General features: G+C 40.2%; 1 protein-coding gene across 2 annotated transcripts in view; it reads right to left on the reverse strand.

Annotated features, from left to right (window-relative positions):
• tns1b (tensin 1b) overlaps positions 1-12,668 on the reverse strand; it is a 154,902-nt gene that overhangs the window by 90,681 nt on the left and 51,553 nt on the right. The window lies entirely within an intron of this gene.

Here is a 12,668-nt window from a genome sequence, read left to right on the forward strand (position 1 = left end):
CCCCCCCCTGTTGCAGAGGTTTTCCCTGCGCTCCGTCCAGATGGCTAAAGCTAAATCCACTCACTGTTACCTTGGTGCAGCGCAGATCTGGAGGAGTGTACAACTGTGTGTGAGTGTGTCAGAGCGAGAGAGAGAGCAAGAGAGAGAGAGAGAGAGAGAGAGAGTTGGTGTCTGTGTTTCAGGCTCCAGGCTAATAGGTCTGGCTTGTCTCTCCCTCTCTTACTCCTCCTCCTCCTTGAAAATGAGCATAAAAATGTCTAAAGAGTCTTAATGTGAGCGCAAGAGTGGGGAGAAGTGCAGCCAAAGGAAAATCTTAACATCCCACAACTGGAAACGGCGCAGTGCAGCACTCAGCGCTGAATAAGCAGGCAAAGTCTGGCTACTGGCTGTAGCTGTTTCCCTCTCTTTTGCTGCCTGGGTTTTCTCCTCCCTCTTGTTCAGTCCATTTTCACCCTCCTCCCAAACAGGGAGCCACATGAGTAATGAAAAAAAAGAGAAGAAATATTGGAGTGAATTACCCAGGAAGATGAGGGGGAATGGGAGTTGAGCTTGTGAAAAAAAAGCACAGCCCTATTCAGTCTTGCCTTTTTCTCACACACACACACACACACACACACACACACACACACACACACACACACACACACACACACACACACACGTTTTCCTTCCTCACAAGCTCATTCTTCATTCTGTCCTTGTTATCAGCTTCTCAAGTTACAGGTTAAATATGAGTCGCCCCCCCTACACTTGCCTTTTCTGTCTTGTTCCCTCTCTCTGACTTTCCCTCTCTCTCTCTCTCTCTCTCTTTCTGTCAGACACACACACACTTACTTACACACACACACACACACACAGTCTACAGCTGCAACGAGAGTGAAAGTACCAATGAATGAGTCCATTGACTTGACAACAACTCCAAAGTCAAACAGTGTCAACAGCAGCGAGGAGACACATACTCATCAGTCACCGACACAGTACAGTAACAGCATGTCTTTCAGCTCCCGGTGCAAATAAATCATGTTGACTCTGAGAATAAAACTCTGCTTTAATATGTTGATATAATCAGGTATGAATGTGAACTAAAGATAAACACTGCAAACATGCAAAAAATTGTATTATACAATATTGCACTGTGAAAGAAGCCAGTTGAAAATGACTGATTTCACTGATCGATTGTTGGCCCCTTTCATTAATTCTTAATTAAGACACAATATATATTTTAAATATGACCTGGAATGCACGAAAGCAATGTTTTGTTCCAATTGTGTATCGATCGCATTTGTAAAAAAAAACATAATTTGTAGACAGGCTCCAAATTCTCACATCGCTTAATTTCTCCCACTCCACACCTTATGATATGTACATATTGAGTAATAACCATTGATGGCAGCCTTTTTTGTGATGTTTGCAGTTACAGCGAAGCAGCTTCTTCAAACGTTTGACGAGGCTCACTAACTAGATAAATAAAATCACGTGAAAGTTGGCTCAAATGACACATGAGTTATCATTTTGTTAAATAAATGCCTTTATAACTAACAGTCACTCAAGCCTGCATCTTAATTAGTGTACACACATTGAGACAAGCAACTGTTCTCTTCTCGTCCACCCAATGAGATCGTTCATATTATGTCATCAGTCCATCTATAATTTTGTCATCCGGTTTTTCCACACTGTCCTTCTCTAATTTTGCTATCTGGTCAATTCAATACACACAGCATCTATTCCACGTCTGTCCACTCTGGAAGAGGGATCCCTCCTCTGTTGCTCTTTGTGAGATTTCTTCCATTTTCTCCCTGTTTAAACGAGTTTTGGAGACGTTCTTCCTCATCAGAATCAAGGATCTAAAGATAGAGGATGTTGTGTTGCTGCACACATTGAAGAACATTTGTGATTTGTGATATTGGGTTACACAAATAAAATTGAAATATCAAATAATGTGGCCTGGGTTATGACTTTGAGTTTATTCTGCACAATGGATTTATGTATAACCACCACAACCCACCATACTTCCATTTAGCCAATTAACTTTGGAGATGAAATAAAAAGAAAAACACTGTCAGTTTGATCAGAGTGTTAAGGTTAGGGTAGAAATATTCCCATTTTTTGGCACATCTTTAGACCATTTTGACCAAGTATGTTTGTCGTTTTGTAGGTCGAGGCATTACAACAGAGAGACTACTGATGATGTCCTGCGTGTTCTTGTTCAGTTGTGATCATTGCACTAAGGGAAAGAGGCCATTCTTTCAGTATGATTGTCAATTAACACTCACACTGATGACATGTGAGCTTAGACGCAATAATGGATTTATTTCAGTTGTCCTCTCTGTTTCGACGTAGGTATTAAGATGTTTGTTCTACAACTCTAAAGGCTGAAGTCTGCTCAAGTGATAAAAGCCAATCTGACCTAACAAACATCAGAATCAGGATATTTCACAGGGCGGGAATTCCTGGAACAAACAAAGCCAACCTTCAATCATAATGATAGCAAGGTAGTCTTAAAGTATGATAGTTCTCACAGACATCAAGTAAGTGTTGTGGTATGTCAGCTCATTTCCTCATAAGTTATGATCCAGTAGCAGACAAAGGGACATTACTGAAACACGTGTAGCACAAATTTGTACCACATTAACTATTATGCCTCAACATGGAAAGAATGGCCGCTGTCTTTGATCTCACTTGATAGTAATTACATGGAAGGTATCTCTAAAGGTAACACCTCTCGCTTAAGTCATGTTCACCAGATGTCGACTCGGTAAGCGTTATTTAATTCGCTATTAATGACAAGGGCCAGGAAGCCAGGAAGGAAGGGCTGCCAGAGAGGCGACATAAGGTTTATAGTAACAAAACAACATGCTTGTTTATGTGAGATACACACCTTTTAGGGAGGGAGCACGTTGAACTGTGGGAAGCAGGAATTCCCCTTGTTCCTTGGTGCCTGTTTGTGTCCATGAGGGAATGAGCTTTGTGTTTCCACACTCACTGCGATGCAATTATGCATCTATATGTTGGGGATTGTAAAGCTTGGGAAAGTTCTGTGTTTGTTTTTGAAACGACTATGTTCTCAGTCTAGTCTTTTTTTCCTATGTCTTGGCTTTTATTACCTTGCTGATCCCATAACTGCTGTCTATAATCATTTTGACATTGCCCCAGACAACCATCAGATGAGCCAAGCAACACCATGCCACAATTTTATTTTGTTTTTGTTCATTTTGTTCTAGCAGTTCATGCAATAACTTAAGAAAAATGTCATTCCTAGTAAGTTAAATCACTGGACTGTTGACAGGCCTCCCCTGTAACATCATCATGAATCCTTCCTGCTGGCGACTGGAAAAACGCACCTCTCTCCGCGCTGTCATTCGGGTTGACTTTTAATAACTGGAATAACAAAGAGGCTGTTGGAGCGAAAAGCAAACACACCAAGATCAATTGTCTTGTGCAGATTTCACAACGAGGACAGTGAGAGAACAAGACAGGACGGGGCAAAGGAACAGTTCAAATTAAAGATAAACAAACAATAAGACAGAAAGAAAGGCAAGGACATAGAGGGAGAGAGCTTCCACAAGTCTGACTCAGGCTTTCCCAAGCAACGGCCGAGCCAAGCAGATCACTGTCCCCCAGAGTCCAGTGGAACGTTTCACCAACGCCCACTCAGCGTACAGATCAGATTTAACATAGATCTCTTTTTTTCCTGGATGGTCACGATTAAGCAGCAGGAGCTCAGACACAGTCAAGCAAACATAGGACGGAAAAGTTGTCACTTTGAATCAAAGCAGTGACTGGAGTTATATGGGTGGGGAGCTTGAACTCCTTCCGCATGTAATGAGGAGGTGTCCAACAGCAAGGCATTTTACATACAGCTGTTCCAGCAGTCAGGAACATTCAGAGAGGCCAGAAAAGAGGATGCATGCTCAGCAAAAGCTCTTTATATGAACAAAGTTTTAAAATATGTTTTGCTGTACAATTAATTAAAATCTCATGCCCTACCCCGTACTTGTTCCTGCCATCGCCGTCTTCTCCATGCCAATTGTTGACATTCTTTCCAGCAACTCCTGATTACTCCATCATGTTAAAAGCTGGGTGTTCCTGTTTGTTTTCTCTACTGTATCTATGCACATGTTACTAAATGCATGGCAATAAGCCACAGCTTCTTGTGTAAGCCATTTGCTCATGCACTGGGACAAGGAGAGATGACACATGATTGTTTTTGGTTTTCACGAAGCTCACAAATCAGGGAACTTCTGTTTTTGTTTTGTTTTTGCGGCACAAAATCATTTAAAATTTACACGGTCCTCCTATTTGAACTCAAGCAGATAATAACAACAGGATTTCTGTTTAGAATTTCAAAGTTAAAGCTGCTTTAATCAATATAGTTATGTTAACAATGGCTGAAATGACTACAGATGGGTGACAAATTAAAGGAAAAACCAACATAAAGAGTGTCTTAGTAAGATGTTTGGGCAACCATGCGCCATCAGAACAGCCTCAGTGCTTTTTGGCATGTGAGCACCATTCTTTCAAAAGATATTCCCTCATGTGGTGTTTTGATGATGGTGGTGAGGAGCGCCTTCTAACACGTTTTGTCCAAAGTCTCCCATATGTGTTGAGTTGGGTTGAGATCTGGTGACTGTGAAGGCCTTAAGATATGATCCACATTATTTTCATACTCATCAAACCATTTAGACCCCTCGTGCTCTATGGATGAGGGCATTTACCTTCCTGGAAGAGACCACTCCCATCAGGATAGAAATGTTTCATCTTAGGATAACGGTGATCACTTAGAACAACTTCGTATTGATTGGCAGTGACCCTTCCCGCTAAGGGGACAAGTGGACCCAAACCTTGCCTGCAAAATGCCCCCCACATAACACAGCCACCTGATCCCCTCACTGTAGGGGTCAAGCATTCAGACCTGACCCGTTGTCTTGGTGTACGCCACACAGGCACTCGCTCACTTGTTGAGAAAATGGTGAAGGATGACTCATCTGACCATATCCCTCTTTTCCACATCTCTGTAGACCAGTGTGTATGGTTTTTGCACCACCGAACTCTCAAATGTGCATTCATCTTTGTAATGAGGGGTTTATGCATTTCAAACCTACTATAATATCCCTCTCTATGTAATTGTCGACAGGCTGTTCTTGCTGACACAGATGGATCTTGTTCTGCTTTGACATCCTCAGTCACCTGAGGAGAAGCTGTTCCTCTGTTTTTCTTCACATATCCCACTAATGCATGAGCATCACGGTCATAAAATGTACATTGCTGACTACAATTTCCAGCCGTATTTACTGATGTCTTTCCCATGGATCTAAATGCAGATGTCACATTAGTCACTGTTCCTATTGAAACAGCAGCCAGTTGAGCATTCTTGGTGACTGAAGGGTCTGCCATAACAATCAACCTTCTTTCAAAGTCACTTAGATATTGTCCTCTTACCATCTTGATACAAAATCAGAATGACCTGAGCCTACTCAGCATTTTGGTACATGCCACAGAGCATGATTGGAAATGAATTGCTTAATTGTACCATGCAGTGCACCTGTGGGGAAGCACCTTCATTGTTATGTTTCTCCAGTCATTTATTCAGTTTAAAAGCCCGATGAAACTAAAAACATAAACACTAAACAAGTAACATAACGAACGAAAATAATATCTAATTCTTTCAGAGCCCTAAAATTAGAGACCATATGATCCATCCCGTGTTTGTGTTGTTGTCGTGTTGCTGCTATCGCTCGCTGTCATACAGAGGAAGGCGGAGAAGCAACCATGTGTTTTGTCCTGTGACTGCTAATTCAATTAGCTTCAGAGCTGTTGGCTTGCTCTGTATTTGATCAGACAAGGAGCTGCTTACTTGAAAATACAGCGCATACAGATGCCACGGAAAGTACCATGGGTATATCTTGATTTCTATTCCAGCCCATCTATTTCCTACTATTACTACTACCTACTGTATCACCACCCTGCCCACCGTCCGTCAAAGTGATCTGACTTTCACATTGCTTCTTGCATGTTTCCTTAACAGGAGTCCCCCCCCCGCCACACACACACACACACACACACACACACACACACACTGCTCCCCCTCCTACCGAATCTCCTATTTCTCATTCTCTGCAGGGCCGCCACCGCGTGGAAAAGAAAGCAAGTTGTTAATGTTGTTACTGGGATTCAAAACCACGCCAACATCTTTAAGACTTCACTTAACTTGATTATGTGTTATGTAATGCCTCTGGTACTTGACAGTATAAGAACAATCTGTTGCGCCTTTCTATTAATGGCTAGTTTATCTCATTCTCTGGGAAGTTTGCTCCGTGATTACGGCTTTAGTCCCAGAGCAGCTAAAACTTATATTAAAAAGGTCACATTAAACAGTGAGGCTAGCATTTGCTTGAAAGCAGTAACAAATATGAGGCTTTGTACTGATTTTCCAACATCCTTGAAGAGGTTTCATTACTCACATACTGTTTTTTCATTAACTGGGATTCTATTTTGTGCACGATTTAAATAGCAGCACTTTCTCAGAAACTGAGAAATACCATATAACATAAATAGACTAATGTAAGTTTAGAGTTTATGTAAAGTCTAGCCAGAGCAGAGATGTATGAACATTTAACAGGAATGAAAGTCAAAACCACCTGATAGCAGGAATTCACTCTGCCACTGTAAGCAAAAAACTAGGAATCTCTTGTGTCCGGTCTCACCCGTGCCAAAGCTACAGTACTATAAAGTCTACTATGAAAAAGCTTTACTGGTGCTGTGCAGCAGTGACACAGCTTCCAATTAATGCCTGTGTGATAAATCAGGCCGTGAGCAAAGTGTGGTATCCAAAGGAAAGTGCTGGAACAGAGGATGAGGTTGATCATGCCAAATGATCCTGACAGCTGCTGCTACCACTGAAGGAAAAGGCTTTATGAGACAGAGTTTGAGGACAGAAGAAGATTTCCTGGATCATTTCTGTCCAACTTCTGTATAAATGTAGTCACAGAAACAAAGCTTGACATATTTGAATTTAGTGTTGAATTGATTAGTTGAGTGATCCATTTTTTGATCGACTGGAACAATCTGCATAATCAATTGATTGGTTAAGTCAATTATTAAGCAACAAGACTTAAGGGTCTGCAGCCATGCTAGAGGCAGTGATGTTTTGAGCTAAATGCTAACGTTAGCAATCTAACATGCTCACAATGACCATCCTAGATGTTTACCATGTTCACATGTTAGTTTAGCGTGTTAGCATGCTAGAATCTGCTAATTAGCACTAAACACACAGTAGGCTACAGTTCAGGCTGATGATAATATGATTTGTTTTGCAGGTATTTGGTCAAAATATTCAACAGATTAATACAATACTGAACATTTTCATTAGTTGCAGTCCTATTGGTCATAAACCAAAGTATTAGCCAAATTAAAATGTTAACCTGATGATGGAGTTATATGGAAAGTGACAAATGTCAAACCCAATGGTGGTGCCAGAGGAAACGTCAGGGTTCAGCAAAGTCATTAGGATTCAGGATTTGGATTAGCCAAACACAGAGGTCAAAGGTCATTGTCAACAACAAAGTATTATTGCCAGAGGGATTTAGGTTTTTTTTTCTTTTTTATTCAAGAAATTCAACTGACTGTATGCTAGCAGTCATTTGGGATTCAACCCCGTTTTTGCAGGTGAAGGATGTTTTTCTAAAGATCGACTTCATGAATTTATATGAAGCTACCATTGATCACCAGACAGCTACTGTAACCCTCCATAGTTATAAATCCAAGTGGTGTTTACCAGGTGAGGGGATGGCCAGCTGCAAACCCAATGCACTCTGCCGAAAACGCACCTCACGTGTGCATACAGGTGTTTGGATGTGTCAAAGACTTGGAGGCAATAAATAAAATGAAATATATGGTCTGCCTTAATTCTCAGCCGCACAAAGTACTTTTATATCTCCAGATGATCGCTCAGAAATGTTAAAAATGTCAGGAACCGGCAGCCACTGTCATGCAAACAGTGCAAAAACGACTGTTTGTTTAAACTCAGTGGTATGTAGTTTTAAGCAGAAGCTTCCTGAAGGGGAGTACGTTTAGGTAATTGATCACAAATGTACAGGTATATACACAATTTGAAGTTGGAAAAATGCTGCAATTATTTAGGGCCTACAGATATGATTTTTTAAAGAATGATTTACTGATTAAAGTCTCTTCTCATCTGGCTTTTAAAATGATTCAATAGCTTTTATTTGACAGGCATGAAAAGATTCAAAGACCATCAAGACGCAGTGTTAGCAAGGCTGCTACCGCATTCAGCAATACAACAAAGCAATTTGCAGCTTTTGAGCAACATGAGGACATATCCATCAGCAAGCTGCAAGCAGCATATTTCTCACTGAAACGTGTTGTACTCAGTGAAAGGAACTATAGGGGGTCACAAATAACAAATCTGAAATAACAAAAACACACAATGGAAGCCAGCTACCACAAAAGAAACATGTGAGTTTTCTTCACTTTCAAAACATCTATTCTGTGAAGTTCAGGAGCAGGGAAAGAAGCAAAACAAATGCTTAATCATTTTGGAGGGTGAAACTGAAAGAGAAGTGGAGTGTGCGTGTATACATGTTCTTCTAGGTTGCTTTCACAGACCTCTTTCCTCATTAACGGTGGAACATGGTAGTTTCCTTCTCAAAACACACTTGATAGGCAACAGAGGATCAGTGAAATCCAATGGACTCTACTCGGCACCTCAGGTTATTCCTGACTTGCCACGAGCCACAAGAGTACAGTAGGAGAACTAACATCTGCTCAGGCCAAATTACCAGTACATTAAAATAAAATAAAAAATCAGGTGAGGCAGCATGATCAAAAGTAGAGGTGAACAGTATATGAAAATTGTGTAAAAAAAAATGTAAGAGGCAGCTGATAGATACCGTGAAAAAGCCAAATCCAACAAAGAATGGAACATCTTACTAATAAGTAGGCTATCGTGTCCTTAGCCAAAACCTGATATGTCTTATCTCCCTTTTCCAAAAATCATTAACCACTCTGTTGAATTGGGAGGTTTTCCAAAATTTTGGTACAAAAAGTTCAAATTTTTGTTTATCCAATGTGCTCTTAAGTCTTATACAAACTGCCTCTTGATTCATCACAGCTCAGTACTTTAATTGTCTTCTTTCCGTTCATCTTCTTGCCGTTTTTCTTGCTTTTAACATACATCTATATTATCGGAATTACATGTATAGTGCCAGCACTTTTTATTTCTTTTATTGTCTTGGTTTTGGTGTTTTTTATTGTGTTTATGCTTTTATGGTTTTGTATTTTTATGCTGCTTTGATTCAAAAAGAATGTCCTCTTGTGGGACAATAAAGATCTGACCTAAACTAAACTGAGCTAAACTCAAAATACATCCTTCTTGGTAACATAAATACTCACTAGACAACCCAATGTGTATAGATCCATGGCTTAAAATAGTCAAAAAATGCACTGTTTCCTCCTATTTGAGCAGCATTTGCTAAAAAAAACTGCAGTATCCTGCTGTTTTAGGAAATTACAAAAAGCTTTTTATTTGTGATCTGTTTTTAAAGATTATTCAGTGGGAATGAATGGGCAACAGACAGGGTGTAGGCCAGTCATAAAGTATTGAGAGATGGAACATGTGGGACTTTCATGGGTCTTTTATGGGATCTGACAGGAAGAAAAAAAATACAGAATAACACAAGCTTTATCCTTTAAGTCGGAGAGATGTTTGTGTTTCTTAAACAACAGGAATCACAGAGACGCATATTATATTGTACAGTATGTTTATATTATTATGTCAGCCAGAAAAGGGAAATCGCTTGACTTTATTGCAATGTCAGCCAATTCCTAGTCTCACATTTTTGCTTGTCTGCTCTTTGACCCTGCCATGCATTAACTCTCCTGTCGTTTCTGATCGTGCCACTCTCAACTGTTTTCCCGCCGTTCCCCATCACTTGACCTTCCCCGCCTACCTGCTCCCACTTCCCCAATCCTCCAAGTAGCACATATACTGGCCTACTTCCATTCACTCACAAACTCATCCAGATTGTCTAATATGCTACAGCATCCCCAGTCATCCTCAGCCTGTAGTTTTGCCTGTTTTGACCTCTTGTGATGCCTGGTGTCTTGCCTTCCTTATTTTACTGATCCATTACAAAGTGCATAAAAACAGGAAGAGGGTGCTATCAATTTGTGAAAGAATAGACTGTATAGGCCACTGGAGATGGGATAAAATGCATAATAAAATATATCTTCTATCTATAGCCAGGACAGCACTGTCTACTTGCGTTGTATTTTTGAATGGTAGGTGTAGGGTGGGAGCTTTTATCATGGCTGCTACTACAGTTTATGTATGTCTCAGGCTGAAATTAGCGTGAGCACACCAGGAACTCCTAAGTAGTGTGAGGTTTTACCTTTCCTTAATGTTTTCACAGTGGTATATCGGGAAAGTCCCAGACATCCTGCCCCACCATGTTTTTAATAAGGAAATAAAGTTTTAGCAAAGGAAGAGGACAAATGAAAGAGTCAGGGAAATAGAAATGGGCAGGTACTGCACGGTATGTTCACTGCAAATGAATAAGAATACATTTACTTACAAAAACAATATCTACAATTACTCCTGTCTCTACTTCCAGTGTGATATATGTCCATATAGCTGTTTGTGGCTCTTTCCTGTCATCACCTAGTAGTGAAATTTTACTGACGAGATTTATTGCATTTTTCACATCCAGCTACAAGTAAACACACATAAGGGTGGGGGACATGCACATGTTCACACACATATACTATACACAGGTCTGACCATTTGTTTGCAGTTGCCAGTTTAAATATAGGCCACATGTTATGTCCCGTATCTTGAGTCAGAGATTTATAACTGTAGAGTGTACTCGGGATAACTGCTGTCCAAACTAAGAGTTATTATCAAGAGTTTAGACTCCTGACATGTAATTTTATACAGAATATGACTGACAGTACATAGAAAACAGCTTTATCTCTTCTTTTTTTTTTTTTTTTTTTAAATAAATAATTTATAAAAATGTACCCAACAGTCTTTTAGGCCTGACTGAGTGCTGATAGCGATCACAACTGACCCTGCGTGGTCACTCCCTTGTTTTTCATCTCAGGCTAGTTAGCAAATTGCTTCCTGCCAAAGCTATGACATTTTCAGTTGAAATGTTTGGAAAAGGAAATGCTGCTGTGATTTTTAGAGATGGAAGGTTTCAGTTTTGTATATATAGACACTGGAAGTATGTTCTGGCCACTGAGCTCTAGAGGTTTAACGTCTCCTCCCACAACTGTGACCTCTGGCTTCTTGAAATTCAAATGTTATCAACAAGTACGCTGTGTGCAATTTCATTCATCACACTTTGCCCCGCAATAGAGCAACATGAAAAATGGAGTGGTTTGTTGTGAAACAGAGGGGAAAGGGCAACTCTGTGATTGAGGCCTGCATTGTACAACAAATTCACTGTGTAATTTTTTGTACTCTTGGTGGACATCTAAGTAGGTAGAGAAACATACATGTAATACAATTTGGGGATTTCATGCTTAAATGAATTACTCATAACCTCTGCATTTGGTGGAAGACGTTCAAATGGAAGTACAAAACGGCTGATGTGGCAAAAGATGAAATCATCTATGAACCTTTACATTTAGTTGGCTTTTGAGACTCCCTCCCCCCGCACCTTTACGACATTGGACATTAGAATCAAGGGTGCTCTGCGTCCGACAATTCTTCAAACTTTCCAAAACCAACAATCTGACAAGCATGACTACTTCAACATGTACTTCCATCATTTTTACAACCGAGTGCAAAACCGTGAATGCCTTCGAGAAGAGAGGGGGCCAGACTACAAAAGCAAAAGACAGAGTTCTTGAAGAGAGATCAATAGTCTCTGAGTTTGGCCATTTGAAACAGATAGGAACACTGTTTTCCTTCAGACATGGTCTCATATTGAGCCCACAATGCTAACCTGACCATTATCATGCAACTTATTGACAAAAACTTTAAGATTTAAGATTACACAATATTAGAACTTTCTCTCCTCTGAAGTTTGCTGTTCTCGTTCTACGCAGCACCTAATTCAGCTGCACATTGCAGATGCACAGAGAACCTCTTTCACTGTATAAAACAGGTTTGGAACATTTTCAACCTTTCCACAGCTCAGGATTAGATTTAAAAAAGCTCAACAACATGTCTTTCCAGAGACAATGTGTCTTTTATTCTGTACAACCCACACACCTTGCAATTAACTGGAATTACTTTCTGCCATAAAAATAGTCTCAATGAAAGTTGTTGACGGTAACACTGTTGGTAGAAAGACATGTTAGGTAGATTTTTTTAAATGCCGAAAACCTGGGCAAAGAAGTATTTTAATATCATATTCATTGGCCTTTTGGTGCTAAAAGCTACAATATTGCCATGTAGGAGCAATGACAAAGGTGGTATGGATTGAGCATATTAATTCAGCCATTTTGCTTAAAAAAAGCTGTGGGCCTGTCCTGTATGGCCAAAGCCCCCACCTTGTATTTATCATGGCCTGTCTGCCCTGCACCCCTGGCATTTCCTGTGAGTAAAAGAGGGGAGTGGCAAAGCTGGCAACCAGCACCTATTTTAATAATGGATACCAGATGAAGGGTGTGTATATACATAGGTGCAGATATGTGTGTGT

Source organism: Scomber scombrus, chromosome 13 (assembly GCF_963691925.1).
Source record: "Scomber scombrus chromosome 13, fScoSco1.1, whole genome shotgun sequence".
In the NCBI taxonomy this organism is placed as follows: Eukaryota; Metazoa; Chordata; class Actinopteri; order Scombriformes; family Scombridae; genus Scomber; species Scomber scombrus.